Below are 19,859 nucleotides of genomic sequence, written 5' to 3'. Positions count from 1 at the left end.
GATATCATAACAAAACACGTCGTGATAATCGAATCGGATAAGAACTGCACACTCTAGAGGCTCAAGAAGTCAAGACCCAAGATCTGTTTATATGGCAGCTATATCAAAACGTGGACCGTTTACAATACCAACTGACCTACACTAATAGGAAGTATTTGTACAAAATTTCAAGCGGCTAGCTTTACTCCTTCGGAAGTTAGCGTGCTTTCGACTGACAGACGGACGGACAGACGGACGGACATGGCTAGATCGACATAAAATTTCACGACGATCAAGAATATATATACTTTATCAGACGAATATTTCGAGTAGTTACAAACAGAATGACGAAATTAGTATGCCCCCCATCCTATGGTGGAGGGTATAAAAATTAATTTGTGTTTGTTTGTTTGTGGGTTTGTAAATTTGTGTTTTCCGTATAGACTCAAAAATGGCTGAATCGATTTCTTTCAATTTTTCACAGATTGTGGGGAATGATCCGGAAGGAGCATTAGGCTATATAATTTATTGATATCGGAAGTGGGGCGGACCCTAAAAGTACGACCCCAAAATAAAAGTGAACCGATCGGGACAATATGGGATTCAAATGAAAGGTATTCAAGAGTAGACTACGAATTTCATATTTAAAATTGGATCTAAGTAACTGGGGAGCCGCCCCGATTCCAAAACCCCCTAAAATAGGTTTTTTGGACGATAATGATAATATGGGACTCGAATGAAAGGTAATCGGGAGTAGATTACGAAAATGGTCAGGAAGGAGGAACAGGCTTTTCAGTTTGTTGATATTGGAAGGGGGCGGACCCTTCCCCGTTAACCCAAAAACACCACTTATAATCAAAAGTGGACCGATAGGGACAATATGAGTATCAAATAGAAGGTATGGGCGAGTAGAATACTAATATGGTATTAGAAGTTGGATCCAAGGAATCGAGAGGCCACTCCAACCCTAAAAGTTCCCCAAGCAAACATATTGGACGTACATATATATATGGGACTCAAATAAATTGTATTCGGGAGTTGATTACGAATATGACATAAAAAATTATGTCTTAGTATTTGCAGGTCGCCCACCTACAAAAAGTCCCCCAAATACGAATTTTACTCGATCATAGCTATATAAGACTCAAATGAAAGGCATTTGAGAGCAGACTACGAATATGACATTAAACTTTGTGTCCATGAATCTAGGTGGTGCTTTTCCTTCTAAAATCGACTCCAATAGGTTACTTGATCTATTAATTTTCGTCGTTCAAATTTGTGCTCAAGTGGCAGTGTGGCGCACAACCCTCATATAGACGCCCTCCACCAAACGGCTGTATACACCAATCATGACAATATGGGATTAAATTGAAGGTATAAGATTGTGAACTGCGAATCTGATCTCATTATTCTGCTCATATATCTAGCGGACCACCCCACCCCAAAACACTCGATCAATTATAATGACCTAACGGTACACTGAGTGATTTAATTAATGTGTGGGGTCACAAATAATAACTTTGTGTCCATGAATCTAGGTGGTGCTTTTCCTCCTAAAATCGACTCCAATAGGTTACTTGATCTTTTAATTTTCGTCGTTCAAATTTGTGCTCAAGTGGCAGTGTGGCGCACAACCCTCATTAGACGCCCTCCACCAAACGGCTGTATACACCAATCATGACAATATGGGATTAAATTGAAGGTATAAGATTGTGAACTGCGAATCTGATCTCATTATTCTGCTCATATATCTAGCGGACCACCCCACCCCAAAACACTCGATCAATTATAATGACCTAACGGTACATTGAGTGATTTAATTAATGTGTGGGGACACAAATAAACGTAGGCCGCCATACCCCAAAAATTATGACGTTCGGCGTGAAAGGAGAAGTTGCAAACCTTAACGTTAAGGTTGCAACCATTTGGAGAGAAGTTTTACATGGCATAGTACCTCACAAATGTTGCCAGCATTAGGAAAGGAAAACCACAGCTGAAAATTTTTTCTGATGGTCTCGCCAGGATTCGAACCCAGGCGTTCAGCGTCATAGGCGGACATGCTAACCTCTGCGCTACAGAGGCAGAGTGGTAAAAAATAATCATCTAGCAGGTATCTTTGATATGACAACCTATCGGTCCTTTGAATAAAGAAAAATAAAATATAGAAATTTCATTGCGGTTGTTTGCTGTACTATTTTTAACTTTTCCACCCAAGGCATTGTTTAAGGTTGTTTAGAGCGATATCAAGATATGGTCCGGTTTGGACCACAATTAAATTATATGTTGGAGACCTGTGTAAAATGTCAGCCAATTCGCATAAGAATTCCGCCCTTTGGGGGCTCAAGAAGTAAAATAAAGAGATCGATTTATATGGGAGCTGTATCGGGCCATAGACCGATTTAGACCATAATAAACACGTATGTTGATGGTCATGAGAGAATCCGTCGTACAAAATTTCAGTCAAATCGGATAAGAATTGCGCCCTCTAGAGGCTCAAGAAGTCAAGACCCAAGATCGGTTTATATTGCAGCTGTATTAGGTTATTGACCGATTTGAACCTCTAGAGGCTCAAGAAGTCAAGACCCAAGATCGGTTTGTATGGCAGCTATATCAAAACATGGACCGATATGACCCATTTACAATACCAACCGACCTGCACTAATAAGAAGTATTTGTGCAAAATTTCAAGCGGCTAGCTTTACTCCTTCGGAAGTAAGCGTGCTTTCGACAGACAGACGGACGGACGGAAATGGCTAGATCGACATAAAGTGTCGCGACGATCAAGAATATCGAATTTGTGCTCAAGTGGCAGTGTGGCGCACAACCCTCATATAGACGCCCTCCACCAAACGGCTGTATACACCAATCATGACAATATGGGATTAAATTGAAGGTATAAGATTGTGAACTGCGAATCTGATCTCATTATTCTGCTCATATATCTAGCGGACCACTCCACCCCAAAACACTCGATCAATTATAAAGACCTAACGGTACACTGAGTGATTTAATTAATGTGTGGGGACACAAATAAACGTAGGCCGCCATACCCCAAAAATTATGGCGTTCGGCGTGAAAGGAGAAGTTGCAAACCTTAACGTTAAGGTTGCAACCATTTGGAGAGAAGTTTTACATGTAGACAATAGGCTATATAATTTTTTGATATCTCTAGGGGGGCGGACCCTCGCCATACCCCAAAAGTACTACCCAAAAATAAAAGTGGACCGATCGGGGCAATATGGAACTCAAATGAAAGTTATTCGGGAGTTGAATACAAATTTGATGCCAAAATTTGAGTCCAAATACGTAGAGGGCTGCAGCGACACCAAAACCCCTTTAAATAGGCATATTTGACGATAATGACAATATGGGACCCGAATGAAAGGTATTCGGGAGTAGATGACGAATATGTTCAGGAAGGCGGAATAGCCTATATAATTTGTTGACATTGGATGGGACGGGTGAGGGCCCCGCTACCCCAAAAACTCCACCCAAAATCAGGGTTGACCGATCGGGACAATATGGGTATCAAATAAAAGGTATCGGAGAGTAGAATATGAATATGGTATTAAAAGTTGGATCCAAGGAACCCAGGGGCTACTCCAACACCCCAAAACTTCCCCAAACAAACATATTGGACGTGATATCAATACGGGACTCAAATGAAAGATTCTCGGGAGAAGATTACGAATATGACATAAAAAATTATGTCTAAGTATTTGCGGGTAGTTTTTTTATTTTTTATTTTTTTTTTATTAATTTTACTTGATCATAGCATTATAAAAGATTCAAATGAAAGGTATTTGGGATTTGATTACGAATGTCGATTATTATTATTTGATCAATTAAAACAATGAGCGATCATATGATAGACATTGAGTAGAGTGCGCCATTCAAATATATGCAGATGAAGTGTGGCGCATAAACCTCATATTGACACCCTCCACCAAACGGCTGTATACACCAATCATGACAATATGATGTTAAATTGAAGGTATAAGGTTTTGGGCTACGAATCTGATATCTTCATTCTGTTCATATATCCAGCGGACCACATCATCCCAAAACAGTCGATCAACGTATAATCAAAAATTTGGTATCACAATCTGAGGTGGGGAGCCTAGGAGAGCCGCCCTCCCGCAAAACCCGCCAAACAGATTTATAGACCAATCACTAAAATAAAGGTATCAAATTAAAAGTATTTAAGAGTAGAAAGGGAACATGATATCTGATTGTAGGACTAAGTGTTTTGTGGGTCACTCCACCCCCAAAAAATATCTCAAATCGGACATATTTACCGACCATGGCGGTATGGCATGTAATCTTAAATGATAGGTCTGTGTGAGTAGAGCACGAAATTGACTTTTACTTTAAAAGCAAGTCTCTGGGATCCACCATACCCCTAAGCAGGACTTTTACTTTTTGGGGTTTAAAAATAGAGGTATTTGAGAGTAGAAAAATCCACAGAATAAATAAATTTGTGTTTGTTTGTATGTTTGTTTGATTTTCTTAAAGTTTTCACAGATTGTGGGGAGTGGACTGAAAAGAGCAATAGGCTGTAATATCGTAAAGGGGCGGACCCTCCCCCTTACCACAAAAGTACTACCCCAAAATAAAAGGGGACCGATCGGGACAATATGAGACTTAAATGAAAGGTATGCAAGAGTGGAGTACGAATTTCATATTAACAAGTAAGAGCGTGTTAAGTTCGACCGGGCCGAATCTTATATACCCTCCACCATGGATCGCATTTGTCGAGTTTTATGGGCGGTATGTCTTTTTAGGCAAACAAAGAATATTGAATAAGACCTGTTATGCTATTGGAGCTATAATAAGTTATAGTCCAATTCGACCATAGATGAATGCTGAACACTGCAGAAGTCATTGTGTAATATTTCAGTTCATTTGGATAAGAATTGCGCATTGTAGGGGCTTAAGAAGCAAAATCGGGAGATAGGTTTATATGGGAGCTGTATCATGCTATTGATCGCTTCAGACCATATTAGACACGTATGTTTATGGTCATGAGAGAAGCCGTTGTACAAATTTTCGGCCAAATCGGCGAGACTTGGGCCCTCTAGAGGCTCAAGAAGTCAAGATCCCAGATCGGCTTATATGGTAGCTATATCAGGTTATTAACCGATTTGCGCAATATTAAGTACAGTTATTGGAAGTCATAACAAAATACCTTGTGCAAAATTTCAGCCAAATCGGATGAGAATTCCGCGCTCTATTGGCTCAAGAAGTCAAGATCCAAGATCGGTTTATATGACAGCTATACCAGATTATGAACAGATTTGAATCATACATAATACAGGTGTTGGAAGTGATATCCAAACACTACGTGCAAAATTTCAGTCAAATCGGATAAGAAGTGCGCCCTCTAGAAGCTCAAGAAGTCAAGACTCAAGATCGGTGTATATGGCAGCTATATCAAAACATGGGCCGATTTGAATCATACTAAATGCTGTTGTTGAAAGTGATACTAAAACACCACGTGCAAAATTTCAGTCAAATCGGATGAGAATTGCGTCCTGTAGAGGCTCAAGAAGTCAAGACCCAAGATCGGTTTATATGGCAGTTATATCAAAACATGGACCAATTTGAACCATACTTCGCGCAGTTGTTGGAAGTGATACCAAAACACCACGTACAAAATTTCAGTCAAATTGGACGAGAATTGCGCCCTCTAGAGGCTCAAGAAGTCAAGACCCAAGATTGTTTTATATGGCAGCTATATCAACACATGGACCGATTTGACCCATTTACAATCCCATCCGACCTACACTAATAAAAAGTATTTGTGCACAATTTCAAGCGGCTAGCTTTACTCCTTCGAAAGTTAGCGTGCTTTCGATAGACAGACATGGCTAGATCGACTTAAAATGACATGACGATTAAGAATATATATTTTATGGGGCAGACACATATTTCGAGGTTTTATAAAAAGAATGACGAAATTAATATACCGCCATCCTATGCAAATGCAAATTTTGCCCATGGACATTCCACTAAGGAACAGGGGAAAACTTCTCACATATCAATGAGTGCAGTCCGATTCAAGTTTAAGCTCAATGATAAGGGGCCTCCTTTTTATAGCCGAGTTCGGACGGCGTGCCGCAGTGCGACACCTCTTTGGAGAGAAGTTTTACATGGCATAGAACCTCACAAATGTTGCCAGCATGAGGAGGGTAAAGCCACCGCTGAAAATTTTTTCTGATGGTCACGCCAGGATTCGAACCCGGGCGTTCAGCGTCATAGGCGGACATGCTTACCTCTGCGCTACGGTGGCCTCCGCCAACCTATGGTGGAGGGTATACAAATCTTATATATAAAAATCAATTTGTGTTTGTTTGTGTGTTCCTTATAGACTCAGAAACGGCTGAACCGATTTTCTTGAAATTTTCACAGATGGTGTATAATCATCCCGTGGTGAAAATAGGGTTCTACATTTTTCGATATCTGAAGGGGGACGGACCCTCCCCTAACCCTAATTTTCAGAAACGCCAGATTTTAGAGATGGGTGGTGCGATTTAAGCGAAGTTTTGTGTGCTCTCTTAAAGTTATCTAAAAACAAAAATTTGGTGTCCAAATTTCGGATGGGATACCTAGGGGGGCCGCCCCACCCCGCCCCACGCGATAGAGCGATATTAAGATATGGTCCGGTTTGGACCACAATTAAATTATATTTATGTTGGAGACCTGTGTAAAATGTCAGCCAATTCGAATAAGAATTGCGCTCTTTGTGGGCTCAAGAAGTAAAATAGAGAGATCGATTTATATGGGAGCTGTATCGGGCTATAGACCGATTCAGACCATAATAAACACGTATGTTAAAGGTCATGAGAGAATACGTCGTACAAAATTTCAGGGAAATCGGATAATAATTGCGACCTCTAGAGGCTCAAGAAGTCAAGATCCCAGATCGGTTTATATGGCAGCTAAATCAGGTTATGAACCGACTTGTACTTTATTTGACATAGTTGTTGAAAGTAACAATAAAAAACGTCTTGCGAAATTTCAGCCAAATCGGATAGGAATTGCGCCCTCTAGAAGCTCAAGAAGTCAAAACCCCAGATCAGTTTATATGGCAGCTATATCAGGTTATAAACCGATTTGAACCATACTTGGCACAGTTGTTGGATATAATAACGAAACAAGTCGTGCAAAATTTCATTCCAATCGGATAAGAATTGCGCACTCTAGAGGCTCAAGAAATCAAGACCCATGATCGGTTTATATGGGAGCTATATCAGGTTATAAACCGATTTGAACCATACTTGGCACAGTTGTTGGATATCATAACAAAATACGTCGTGCAAAATTTCATCCCAATCGGATAAGAATTGCGCACTCTAGAGGATCAAGAAATCAAGACCCAAGATCGGTTTATATGGCAGCTATATCAATATGGACCGATATGGCCCATTTACAATACCAACCGACCTACACTAATAAGAAGTACTTGTGCAAAATTTCAAGCGGCTAGCTTTACTCCTTCGGAAGTTAACATGCTTTCGACAGACAGACGGACAGACGGACGGACATGGCTAGATCGACATAAAATTTCACGACGATCAAAAAAAAAATTCATTCCAATCGGATAAGAATTGCGCACTCTAGAGGCTCAAGAAGTCAAAACCCCAGATCAGTTTATATGGCAGCTATATCAGGTTATAAACCGATTTGAACCATACTTGGCACAGTTGTTGGATATAATAACGAAACAAGTCGTGCAAAATTTCATTCCAATCGGATAAGAATTGCGCACTCTAGAGGCTCAAGAAATCAAGACCCATGATCGGTTTATATGGGAGCTATATCAGGTTATAAACCGATTTGAACCATACTTGGCACAGTTGTTGGATATCATAACAAAATACGTCGTGCAAAATTTCATCCCAATCGGATAAGAATTGCGCACTCTAGAGGATCAAGAAATCAAGACCCAAGATCGGTTTATATGGCAGCTTTATCAATATGGACCGATATGGCCCATTTACAATACCAACCGACCTACACTAATAAGAAGTACTTGTGCAAAATTTCAAGCGGCTAGCTTTACTCCTTCGGAAGTTAACATGCTTTCGACAGACAGACGGACAGACGGACGGACATGGCTAGATCGACATAAAATTTCACGACGATCAAAAAAAAAATTCATTCCAATCGGATAAGAATTGCGCACTCTAGAGGCTCAAGAAGTCAAAACCCCAGATCGGTTTATATGGCAGCTATATCAGGTTATGGACCGATTTGAACCATACTTGGCACAGTTGTTGGATATAACAAGTCGTGCAAAATTTCATTCCAATCGGATAAGAATTGCGCACTCTAGAGGCTCAAGAAGTCAAGACCCAAGATCGGTTTATATGGGAGCTATATCAGGTTATAAACCGATTTCAACCATACTTGGCACAATTGTGTCATATCATAACAAAATACGTCGTGCAAAATTTCATTCAAATCGGATAAGAATTGCGCACTCTAGAGGCTCAAGAAGTCAAGACCCAAGATCGGTTTATATGGCAGCTATATCAGGTTATGAACCATACTTGGCACAGTTGTTGGATATCGTAACAAAACACGTCGTGCAAATTTTCATCCCAATGGGATAAGAATTGCGCACTCTAGAGGCTCAAGAAGTCAAGACCCAATATCGGTTTATATGGCAGCTATATCAGGTTATAAATCGATTTAAACCATACTTGGCACAATTGTTGCATATCATAACAAAATACGTCGTGCAAAATTTCATCCCAATCGGATAAGAATTGCGCACTCTAGAGGATCAAGAAATCAAGACCCAAGATCGGTTTATATGGCAGCTATATCAAAATATGGACCGATATGGCCCATTTACAATACCAACCGACCTACACTAATAAGAAGTATTTGTGCAAAATTTCAAGCGGCTAGCTTTACTCCTTCGGAAGTTAGCGTGCTTTCGACAGACAGACGGACGGACGGACAGACATGGCTAGATCGACATAAAATTTCACGACGATCAAGAAAATATATGCTTTATGGGGTCTCAGACGAATATTTCGAGTAGTTACAATCAAAATGAAGAAAATAAGTATACCCCCCATATTATGGTGGAGGGTATAAAAATCAATTTGTGTTTGTTTGTAGGTTTGTTTGTTTGTGTGTTCCTTATAGACTCAGAAACTGCTGAACCGATTTTCTTGAAATTTTCACAGATGGTGCATAATGACCCCGTGGTGAAAAAAGGTTAGTACATTTTTTGATATCCGAAGGGGGGGCGGACCCTCCCCCTTACCCTAATTATCAGAAACGCCAGATCTCGGAGATGGGTGGTGCGATTTAAGCACAATTTTGTATGCTCTCATATAGTACCCTTAAAATAAAAATTTGGTATCCAAATTTCGGATGGGGTACCTAGGGGGGCTGTCCCACCCTAAAACCTACCAAACATAAATTTAGGCCAATCACGACAATATGGGACTCAAATGAAAGGTATTTAGGACAAGAATATGAATCTGATATCCTATTGTCGGACCAAGTGCTAGGGGACCACTCCAAGCCCCAAAACACCCCTTAATCGGACATATTTACCAACCATGGCAATATGGGACTCAAATGAAAGGTATTTGCGAGTAGAATACAAATCTGATAACCAAATGTGGGACCACGTTTCTGGGGGTCCACCCCTTCCCCAAAACACCCCCCAACTGGACTTATTTACTGACCATGGGAATATGGGGCTTGAATAAAAGGTATTTGAATGTAGAATTAGAATCTGATATCTAAACATGGGACCAAGTGTTTGGGGGCCGCCTCTCACCAAAAACATCCCCCAAAGGGCACAAATTAACGACCATGGCAATATGGGGCTCAAATGAAAGGTCTTTGGGAGTAGAGCACGACTTTGATATCAATGTTCGGGAAAAGTGTTTATGGGACCACACCACCCCCACAACACCACCCAAATAGTAAGTATTATCTGACTATTGCAATATGAGGCTCAAATAAGAGGGTTTTTAAAGTGGAACACGAACCGATATATATTTTCAAGGCCAACTCACTGAGTGGCCGCCCATCCCCCAAAACACCCCCCAAGCCGGCTATGGAAATATGGGGCTCAAATTAAAGTTATGTGGGAGTAGACCACGTATCTGATATCAGCATTAGGGGCCAACTGTCTAGCGGACGTCCCACCACCATAAAAACCCCCAAATAGGACGTATTTGCTCACCAAGACAATTTGGGTCCTAAAGAGAGTGGAGCTAAATATTCATAGTTTTTATGGCCAATACCCAAAACCGGACATATTTGCTGACTTTTGCGATTAGAAGTTTAAATGAGATGAGAAAACGAATTTCATATCCAATTTTGAGGGCAATGTCAATATGGGGTTGAAATAAATGATATATAGATATATGAGAATAGAGCACGTTGCTGATATATTTACTGACCATCACAATATGGGGCTCAAATAAAGGTATTTGGGAGTAGAATACAAATTTGATAGCCAAATGTAGGACCATGTATTTAGGGCATCACCCCTTTCCCAAAACATCCCCAAACGGAAAAAATTTTTCGACTATGCCAATATGTGGCTCAAATCAAAGGTATTTGAGATTAGAAAACGAATTTGATAACCTATTTTGGGGCCATGTGTTTGGGGGACGCCTCATCCTGTAAACTCCTCTTAAGCCAATGGCAATATGGGGTTTAAATAAATGGTATTTGAGAGAAGAGCACGATGCTGATATTTTTTCAGGGCCAAGTATCTGGGGGACCACCTCCCCCGAAAACACCACTAAATCAGAAATCATGAGTAGACTAGCTGAATTGAAGTATTTTAAGAATGGAGTACACCTTACATCCAAACTTAAATTAGTAGACCAATAACGATCATATGGGATTCAGATAGAGGCACTTATATTGTTAAACTCTTGTCAAGTAAGCATGGTATTTCACTAAAAGATCTTCGAAAATAAATATTCCAAGGAAACTTGTGTTCCATATAAAGTAAAAGAAGGCGCAGCGGTGCCGGCCCGGTCCAGCTAGTAATAAAATAAATTTTGCACTACTGTTGAAGATTCCTAATTTTATATTATGTGAGATGTCACTGCATCTCCAAAGTTTGTTGAGATTAAAAAAGGAGCTTCGAGTCTTGTTGATACATTCGCGCACGTCTGCTTCTGATCCTCCGTCCTTTGTAATTTAGCTGCTAAGATAGAAAAATTTATCAACATCTTCAATGACATGGCCGTTTATAGTGAGCGGTGTCAGATTTTTTGTTCCTATCCACGTCAATTTGGTCTTAGGTATGTATATTTCAGGACTACTTTGGCCGCGTTCTCATTCAAGCGTTCCAATTTCAATTTTGTTAGCTTAGTCGATGTCTCCAAGGAAGTCGTTTTGGCCCCAGCGAATGCCATATGGTGCCTTAACATTTGTTGCCTCTAAGACGGAATCCAGTAAAATTAACACGTTAAAAGGCGTTAAGTTCGGCCGGGCCAAACTTTGGATACCCACCACCTCGGGTATATATGTAAACCACCTTCATCAAAATTCGGTGAAAATTTCATACCTTATACTCATATACCTCATACCGATCTGAACTATATACGACACGGACGTCGAAAAGCCGAACATAAGTCACAGTGTAAAATTTCAGTAAAATCGGATTATAAATGCGCCTTTTATGGGACCAAGACTTTAAATCGAGATATCGGTCTACATGGCAGCTATATCCAAATCTAGACCGATTTGGGCCAAGTTGCATAAACATGTCGAAGAGCCTAACACAAAGCACTGTCCCAAATTTCGGCGAAATCGGACAATAAATACCTCTTTTATGGGCCCTAAACCTTAAATCGTGAGATCGGTCTATATGGCAGCTATATTCAAATCTGGACCGATCTGAGCAAAATTGAAGAAGGACGTCGAAAATCCTAACCAAACTTACTGTCTCAAATTTCAGCGACATCGGACAATAAATGCGTCTTTTATGGCCCCAAAACCTAAAACCTAGACCCAAAAACCCAAATCTGGACCGATCTGTGCGATATTGCAAAAGTATGTCAAGGGGCTTAACTTAACTCACTGTCCCAAATTTCGGCGACATCGGACAATGAATGAGCATTTTATGGGCCCAAAACCATAAATCAAGAAATCGGTCTATGTGGCAGCTATATCCAAATCTGAACCGATCTGGACCAAATTGAAGAAATATGTCAAAGGGCCTAACACAACTCACTGTCCCAAATTTTAGCAAAATCGGATAATGAATATGGCTTTTATGGTCCTTACACCATAAATCGGAGGATCGATCTATATGGCAGCTATATCCAAATCTGGACCGATCTGTGCCAAATTAACGAAGGAAGTCGATGGGCCTTACACAACTCACTGTCCCAAATTTCAGTGAAATCGGATAATAAATGTGGCTTTTATTTGCTTAAGATCCTAAATCGGCGGATCGGTCTATATGGGGGCTATATCAAGATATAGTCCGATATAGCCCATCTTCGAACTTAACCTGCTTATGGACAAAAAAAGAATCAGTGCAAAATTTCAGCTCAATATCTCTATTTTTAAAGACTGTAGCGTGATTTTAACAGACAGATGGACAGACGGGCAAACGGACGGACATGTCTAGATCGTCTTAGATTTTTACGCTGATCAAGAATATATATACTTTATAGGGTCGGAAATGGATATTTCGATGTGTTGCAAACGGAATGACAATGAATATACCCCCATCCTTCGGTGGTGGGTATAAAAATAACATTGATGATAAGATGCACACTTACTTCACTACTTTATTGATAGCGAAAGAACGGCTCTCTTTCCCATTGAAACGAACTGAAACTTCTGCATTCCTATACAGCTTCAAAATCATAGTCACTCTCTTTTCAAAGACGTCCTTATTCGACAGCATGCTTCACATTGATCTCGCGAAACTGTGACAAAAGTGACGAAATCGAAGTCGGCGAATAGGAGGTACAGGTGTATATAAAATTCTGAAGACTGTTTAATGATTATACGTTATGCATTAATGGTCGGCACAAAAACTTTCTGGCCGAAAGCCTGCCTGTTCCTTCCTCAATAAGCCATCAAACGCAGGCGAAATACGCTGCAGAAGAAAAATTGTAATCACTTTATTTATTCCGTTTAGCAATGTAATCCCCCTCAAGTTTTACACTTTTATCTTTGGGATTTTGACCATTATTCTATTGTTCTTTTCCGAGGGGACAACGTTTGTATCTCAGATTTGAGCTATGTAGTGTGTGCCATGCGGCTGGTACGTTGTCAGGTCCGGCCGATTTGCCGTTTTTGAGTGAGATCAGAACGGCCTCAATTTCTTCGCAGGTGGGTGGGGCTGCATATATACATATATCTGCGTTGGTTTCGGCGCACAGGGGGATTACGAGGGTCGGAGCTTACGTCCTCGGTTTGTAGTCCTTCGGAGCTGAAAAATCCGATCCAACGCTCTGATTGCTGTTCGGGTGTTGTTAATTCTGATCCGTCATCATCTTTGCTTATTGCCGTTGGTCTTATATTGTTGCCACTCCTTTGTTTAATTATTTCGTAAACACCACGTACGTTTCCAATATTTGCTGCGTTTTTGGCTTGCTCTGACAGGACTAGGCCTTTGACCATGGTGGTGTTTTTTTATGCGTAATAATTGTTAAAGTTGTGAGAAAGCTGGTTAAATCATAAATTTGTTAAAACAATTTAATTTGGGGTTACTTTTATTCGACTGTCAACAAAACACCTGATTTCTTTATGTTTTTGTCAGGAGAAATAGAGCAGGCTCTTATCGAAAAATAGTACATGTGCTTTTATAAACAAGTAAAAACATGCTAAGTTCGGCCGGGCCGAATCTTATATACCCTCCACCATGGATCGCATTTGTCGAGTTCTTTTCCTGGCACCTCTTCTTAGGCAAAACGAGGATATAAGAAAAGATTTGCTCTGCTATTAGAGCGATATCAAGATATGGTCCGGTTTGGACCACAATTCAATTATATGTTGGAGACCTGTGTAAAATGTCAGCCAATTCGAATAAGGATTGCGCCCTTTGGGGGCTCAAGAAGTAAAATAGAGAGATCGATTTATAAGGTAGCTGTATCGGGCTATAGACCGATTCAGGCCATATTAAACACATATGTTGATGGTCATGAGAGGATCCGTCGTACAAAATTTCAGGCAAATCTTCAGCCAAATCGGATGGGAATTGCGCCCTCTAGAAGCTCAAGAAGCCAAGTCCCCAGATCTGTTTATATGAACGCTATATCAGGTTTTGAACCGATTTGAACCATACTTGGCACAGTTGTTGGATATCATAACAAAAACGTCGTGCAAAATTTCATTCCAGTCGGATAAGAATTGCGCCTTCTAGAGACTCAAGAAGTCAAGACCCGAGATCGGTTTATATGGCAGCTATATTAGGTTATGGACCGATTTGAACCATACCTAACACAGTTGTTGGATATCATAACAAACACGTCGTGCAAAATTTCATTCCAATCGGATAAGAATTGCGCCTTCTAGAGACTCAAGAAGTCAAGACCCGAGATCGGTTTATATGGCACCTATATTAGGTTATGGACCGATTTGAACCAAACCTAACACAGTTGTTGGATATCATAAGAATTCATTCAAATCGGATAAGAATTGCGCCTTCTAGAGACTCAAGAAGTCAAGACCCGAGATCGGTTTATATGGCAGCTATATTAGGTTATGTTCCGATTTGAACCATACCTAACACAGTTGTTGGATATTATAACAATTCATTCAATTCGGATAAGAATTGCGCACTCTAGAAGCTCAAGAAGTCAAGACCCAAGATCGGTTTATATGGCAGCTATATCAAAACATGGACCGATGTGGCCCATTTACAATAGCAACCGACCTACACCAATAAGAAGTATTTGTGCAAAATTTCAAGCGGCCAGCTTTACTTCTTCGGAAGTTAGCGTGCTTTCGACAGGCAGACGGACGGACGCACAGACGGAAGGACGGACAGACGGACGGATATGGCTAGATCGACATAAAATTTCACGACGATCAAGAGAATATATACTTTATGGGGTCTCAGACGAATATTTCGAGTAGTTACAAACAGAATGACGAAATTAGTATACCCCCCATTCTATGGTGGAGGGTATAAAAATGTTATTTTCATATGTTAGTTTCGTTTGTATCACACGACATGTACAACTCAACATGTGCTAAATTTGACATGTCATAAGACTACTACATGCCGTGCAATAGAGCCTTTAATGCTGTCTTATTCTCGCGGTTGAAATTGTGTGCTTTTTGTTTGACTTCTTTTCACGACGCCCGGTCGTAGACGTAGGGTGGTCACTAAGAGCATTTGGTTACTATCGATGTCGGCTCTTCGACTAGTTTTTACATCCATCAGCGAATCCAGAAAGTGTTTGCTGATAAGTACATGGTCGATTTGATTACGGGTTTTTCCAACTAGTAATTCCCAAATATATTTGTGTATATATTTATGGGGGAGTTTTGTGCATCCAATAAAGAGCCGTATTCTTGCGCAAAAAAACAATTTCTCGCCATTGGCATTAGTGGTACCGCCAAGTCCTTGCATAGTATATTATTGTTGTTAGTACTTGGCATTGAAATCCACCATAACAATTTTAATGTCCCTTTTGGTAGAAAACGTGTCACTGAATCGAGTTGGGAACAGAATATTCCGTCGTCATGGGGTTCGGTTGATGCGTAGCATTATGCAACATAGATTTTGTGGAATTTTGAATTTAATCTTGCCGCCATGATGCGATCAGATATGACCGATCCCATTTATTTGCTGGATTTCATCTCCTGAAAATATGAAGTGGTAGCCATCTTCACGATAGAGCTGGATAAAAATATCGATGGCACTATAAATACTATCTATTTTTTTACTGAATATCGGTTGATATTTTACCTATCGATACTATCGGCACAGATCACTTTTTGAAAATCTGAACAAAACTAAACGATCTGACGCTGAATATATTCTTAAAGATGCATTGCACCTATAGAGGACGTAATTTTCATCCGATTAGTTTACAATTTTGTATAATGACTTTTAGGTTGGCCCGCATATTTTATTTTTGCGGTACCCGCCATATCTCATGAACTTCCCCCTAACCACCATCTGGGGAGGTGTTCGATGGGAAAAGTGCGGGAGTTTCCATACTAAATTAAATTCCTACGACCTAAAGTAAATTTAATTCTTACGACTCAAGGAACCAAACAACCAATTAAGTTTCTTTTGTGTTTTTATACCCTACACCACTACTGTAGTCCAGGGTATTATAACTAAGTGCATTTGTTTGTAACACGCAGAAGGTAGAGAGATGGACCCATTAAAAACTATACCGATCGATTCAGAATCCCTTTCGGATCCGATGTATCTATGTCTGTCTGTCCGTCAATGTTAATTTGTGAACAAAGTACGGGTCGCAATTTTCATCCCATCATCTTAAAATTTGGCACAAGCATTTTTCTTAGCCAGGAGAGGAAATCTATTGAAGTTGGAACAAATCGGTTCACATTTAGATATAGCTCCCATTTATATATTCTCCCGATTTAGACTAATATTGCAATAATGTGGTCATTTGTTAACCGATTCTCTCTTAATTTGGTAGAAAGGGATTACTTATTACTCCTAAATTTCATTACAGTGAATTTCATAGTCGGCTCAGATATAGACATATGTTCTGGTGCCGGGCTGTGGGTATGCCTCTAGTAACATGCAAGCTAAGTTTTCAGGACCAGGCCCGAAGGACACACCTTCTGTGTGCATGTCTCGCACTAGCAGTCAGAAGGAATTCCACTTTAGGTTCTCATTTTTTGAGAACCTGTCCGGTTTAGCGGTTGTGAATGTTCGCAGGTTATTGGGCTTTTTAAAGCGATCTGGATGGTTCAACGTTAGGAACTAGAAGGCATCTTCCTTCTACTGTTCCGGTGGTATTACAATGAACGAAAACGTCTAAGTGAGTCTGATGGCACATTGCCACTTAAACCTAACCTAACCAGATATAGATATAGCTGCCATATAAAAGGTGATTTTTTAGCTATTATCCTTTTGGCAATACTAGTTTAAACAGCTCACGCACGTTTTGTGTTTTGTTTCACTGTCAAACAATTTTTGGGCTATAATTTTACCATGAATCGTCTTACTAACAGCAACGCTTGCAAATTAATTTGCTATCAAAATGCGTGCTCTGTTAAGAAAGTTCATCGCGCGCTCCTTCCATTTTACCGTCAGTTTAATCGACCCACTGAATCGGCTAGCCCAGCTGGTGCAAGAATTGAAGCCGAATGACCTACTGCAACGCAGAATTCTTGATGAATGGGCTCTTGAAAAGTTGGCAGAAAATCCACTTTTTTTTATCGAAAAAATGTGTTCAGCGACAAAGCTCATTTTTGGCTTAATGGGTACGTAAAAAAGCAGAATTGTCGACTTTGGAGTGAAGATCAGCCAGAAGCATTGCAACAGCTACCAATGCATCCAGAAAAAGTCAAAGTTAGGTGCGGTACATGGGCTGGTGGCATCATTGGACCATAATGCGAATCATAACGAAATTGTGAATGGTGAGCTCTACCGTGAGATGATATCCAACTTTGCAAAAATGCAAGAGCTTGACTTGCATGACATGTGGTCAAAACGGTGCCATAAGCCACACAGCATGGTTTACAATGGACTTATTGAGAGTCGAGTTCGGTGAACATATTATTTCTTGTTCGGATCCGGTCAATTGTCCGCTTAGATCGTGCAATTTAACACCTATTTTTTTGGAGGCTATGTTATAGCTCATATTCATACAGAGAAGTCCGCTTCAATTGACGCATTGGAAGACAACATTAAAGCATTTATTCGTAAGATACCGGCCGAAATGCTGGAAAGCGTATGCCAAAATTGGACTAAGCGGATGGACCATTTACCGTACTATCGATTCAAATAAAGATTTTATAAATTTTTCTAAATTTAATGTGTGTATTTTTTTATCTTTCCCATGCACTCATCGAAAAAAGTTTGCTAAAAATAGCAAATACTGTCTGCTGATTATTAGTAGTTAATTTTGCTGCTATTGTAGCAGTAGCTCTGCTATTACGACAGTAGTACTGCGATTTCAGAGTAGCAGGCTTTCTGCTGAAAAGTCTGTTGTTTGCTGAAAATGAATGCTGAAATGACTGAATTTATATACAAAAGGCCATGCCAGTCATGTGCACATCAGTAGTCAATAGAGCAATAACAAAAAATGTGAGCTAGCTCAGCCACATTTCGAAATGTATACCAATGGATGGATCATGTAGCTTTACAGTAATATTCCACAAATTAAAATCATCTCCATTTCTAAAAAAAATCTAAAATATGCCTGAAGTAATCAAAAGAAGTAATAGGCAATCATAAAAAGTAAGATTAAAGTTTTTTTTCAGCAGATTTGTGTACTCAAAACAGCAGATTTTGTTTGTTGAAATAGCAGTAACAAATGTTTGCTAATATAGCAGCTCTATGTTAGCTGAAACAGCAGTAATGTCTGCTTTCCCATTTTTAGCAAACAAAAACTGCTGTTTTAGCTAACGTTTTTGTTGTTTTGAATAACAAATTTGGTTGAGTGTACGACATGCTGATATAAGCAGAATAATTTATGGTGTCCGCCGCTGATATTCTATCCGAGCTTTAACACGAAATGAAGGCTTAGTCAAGAATACACATATCAGCCGACACACTTCCATACATTATAACATATATTTTTAATAAGTTGATTAATATTAACTCTGTTCTCATGGAAACAATAACAACGAGCAAACAAAAACAAAACATTTACAACTACAAGCACTGAAAATCAATTATAAATTATAATTCTCTTAATTCACGTCAATTCATTCGACCGATACAGTTTGATTGCGTGCTGCAAGAGTGATGTTTTGGTTATGTTATCAATAAGTGAAAGAATGACAACACCACCAGCAAGAAAACCGCAGACAGAGAGAGAGAGAGAGTGATGGAGCGAGAGGGGAGCTGACAATTGCGTCATTGCACCGAAAAGTAATCACCTCGTATATTTCAGTATGAATCTAACGGCAGTTTAATTTAACAATATTTACCCATATTTAGTTAATGTATCCCATGGCCCGGTTAAACGAACTCGTTGTGAGTAAGACGTAAGGGGATTTGATAAGCCGCATTTTAAGCTGATTTTACATAATTTCGAGAGAAACTTTCCCACACAAATTTTTCGTTCGTTACGATGTTTAAATGCTCCAAGAAGAATGATAGTCAATTCTCAGAAACAATGTGTGACATAAATAAATACATACATATATAAATGTTTAAGCGTATGTTACTTAAATATTTTCATACAATTTGTTGTGTTTTACTTGGGGGTTTGCACTCGAGAAAATACCAAAACGTACACTTTGAAAAATTCTATTGCTGGGTAAATAGGAGATATCTTATATATAACAAGTAAGAGCGTGCTAAGTTCGGCCGGGCCGAATCTTATATACCCTCCACCATTGATCGCATTTGTCGAGTTCTATGCGCGGTATCTCTTTTTAGACAAATATAGAATATTGAATAAGAACTGTTATCCTATTGAAGCTATATCAAGTTATAGTCTGATTCGGACCATAATTGAATGCTGATTGACATTGTAGAAGTCATTGTGTAATATTTCAGTTCATTCGGAAAAGAATTGCGCCTTGTAAGGGCTCAAGAAGCAAAATCGAGAAACAAAATCTCAACCAAATCGGATGAGAAATGCGCCCTCTAGAGGTTCGAGAAGTCAAGATCCCAGATCGGTTTATATGGCAGCTATATCAGGTTCTATATCGATTTACGCCATACTTAGCACAGTTATTGGAAGTCATAACAAAAC

The 19,859-nt window shown here is 39.6% G+C and overlaps 2 long non-coding RNA genes across 2 annotated transcripts; one reads left to right on the top strand and one right to left on the bottom strand.

Annotated features, from left to right (window-relative positions):
- Positions 1-10,870: 10,870 nt before the first annotated feature.
- Positions 10,871-19,262, bottom strand: LOC131998524 (uncharacterized). Its single transcript, XR_009398758.1, has 3 exons — positions 19,087-19,262; positions 12,768-13,662; positions 10,871-11,414 (listed from the first exon to the last, which is right to left on the bottom strand). It is a non-coding gene; the product is annotated as an uncharacterized LOC131998524 (long non-coding RNA).
- On the top strand, positions 18,778-19,344 carry LOC106095072 (uncharacterized). Its single transcript, XR_001222686.2, has 2 exons — positions 18,778-19,027; positions 19,097-19,344. It is a non-coding gene; the product is annotated as an uncharacterized LOC106095072 (long non-coding RNA).
- The last annotated feature ends 515 nt before the right edge of the window (positions 19,345-19,859 follow it).

The sequence above is a fragment of the Stomoxys calcitrans genome, chromosome 1 (assembly GCF_963082655.1).
Source record: "Stomoxys calcitrans chromosome 1, idStoCalc2.1, whole genome shotgun sequence".
NCBI classification, from domain to species: domain Eukaryota; kingdom Metazoa; phylum Arthropoda; class Insecta; order Diptera; family Muscidae; genus Stomoxys; species Stomoxys calcitrans.
Note: the sequence above shows the minus strand (reverse complement) of the source record. Positions and strands in the feature narration are given on the sequence as shown.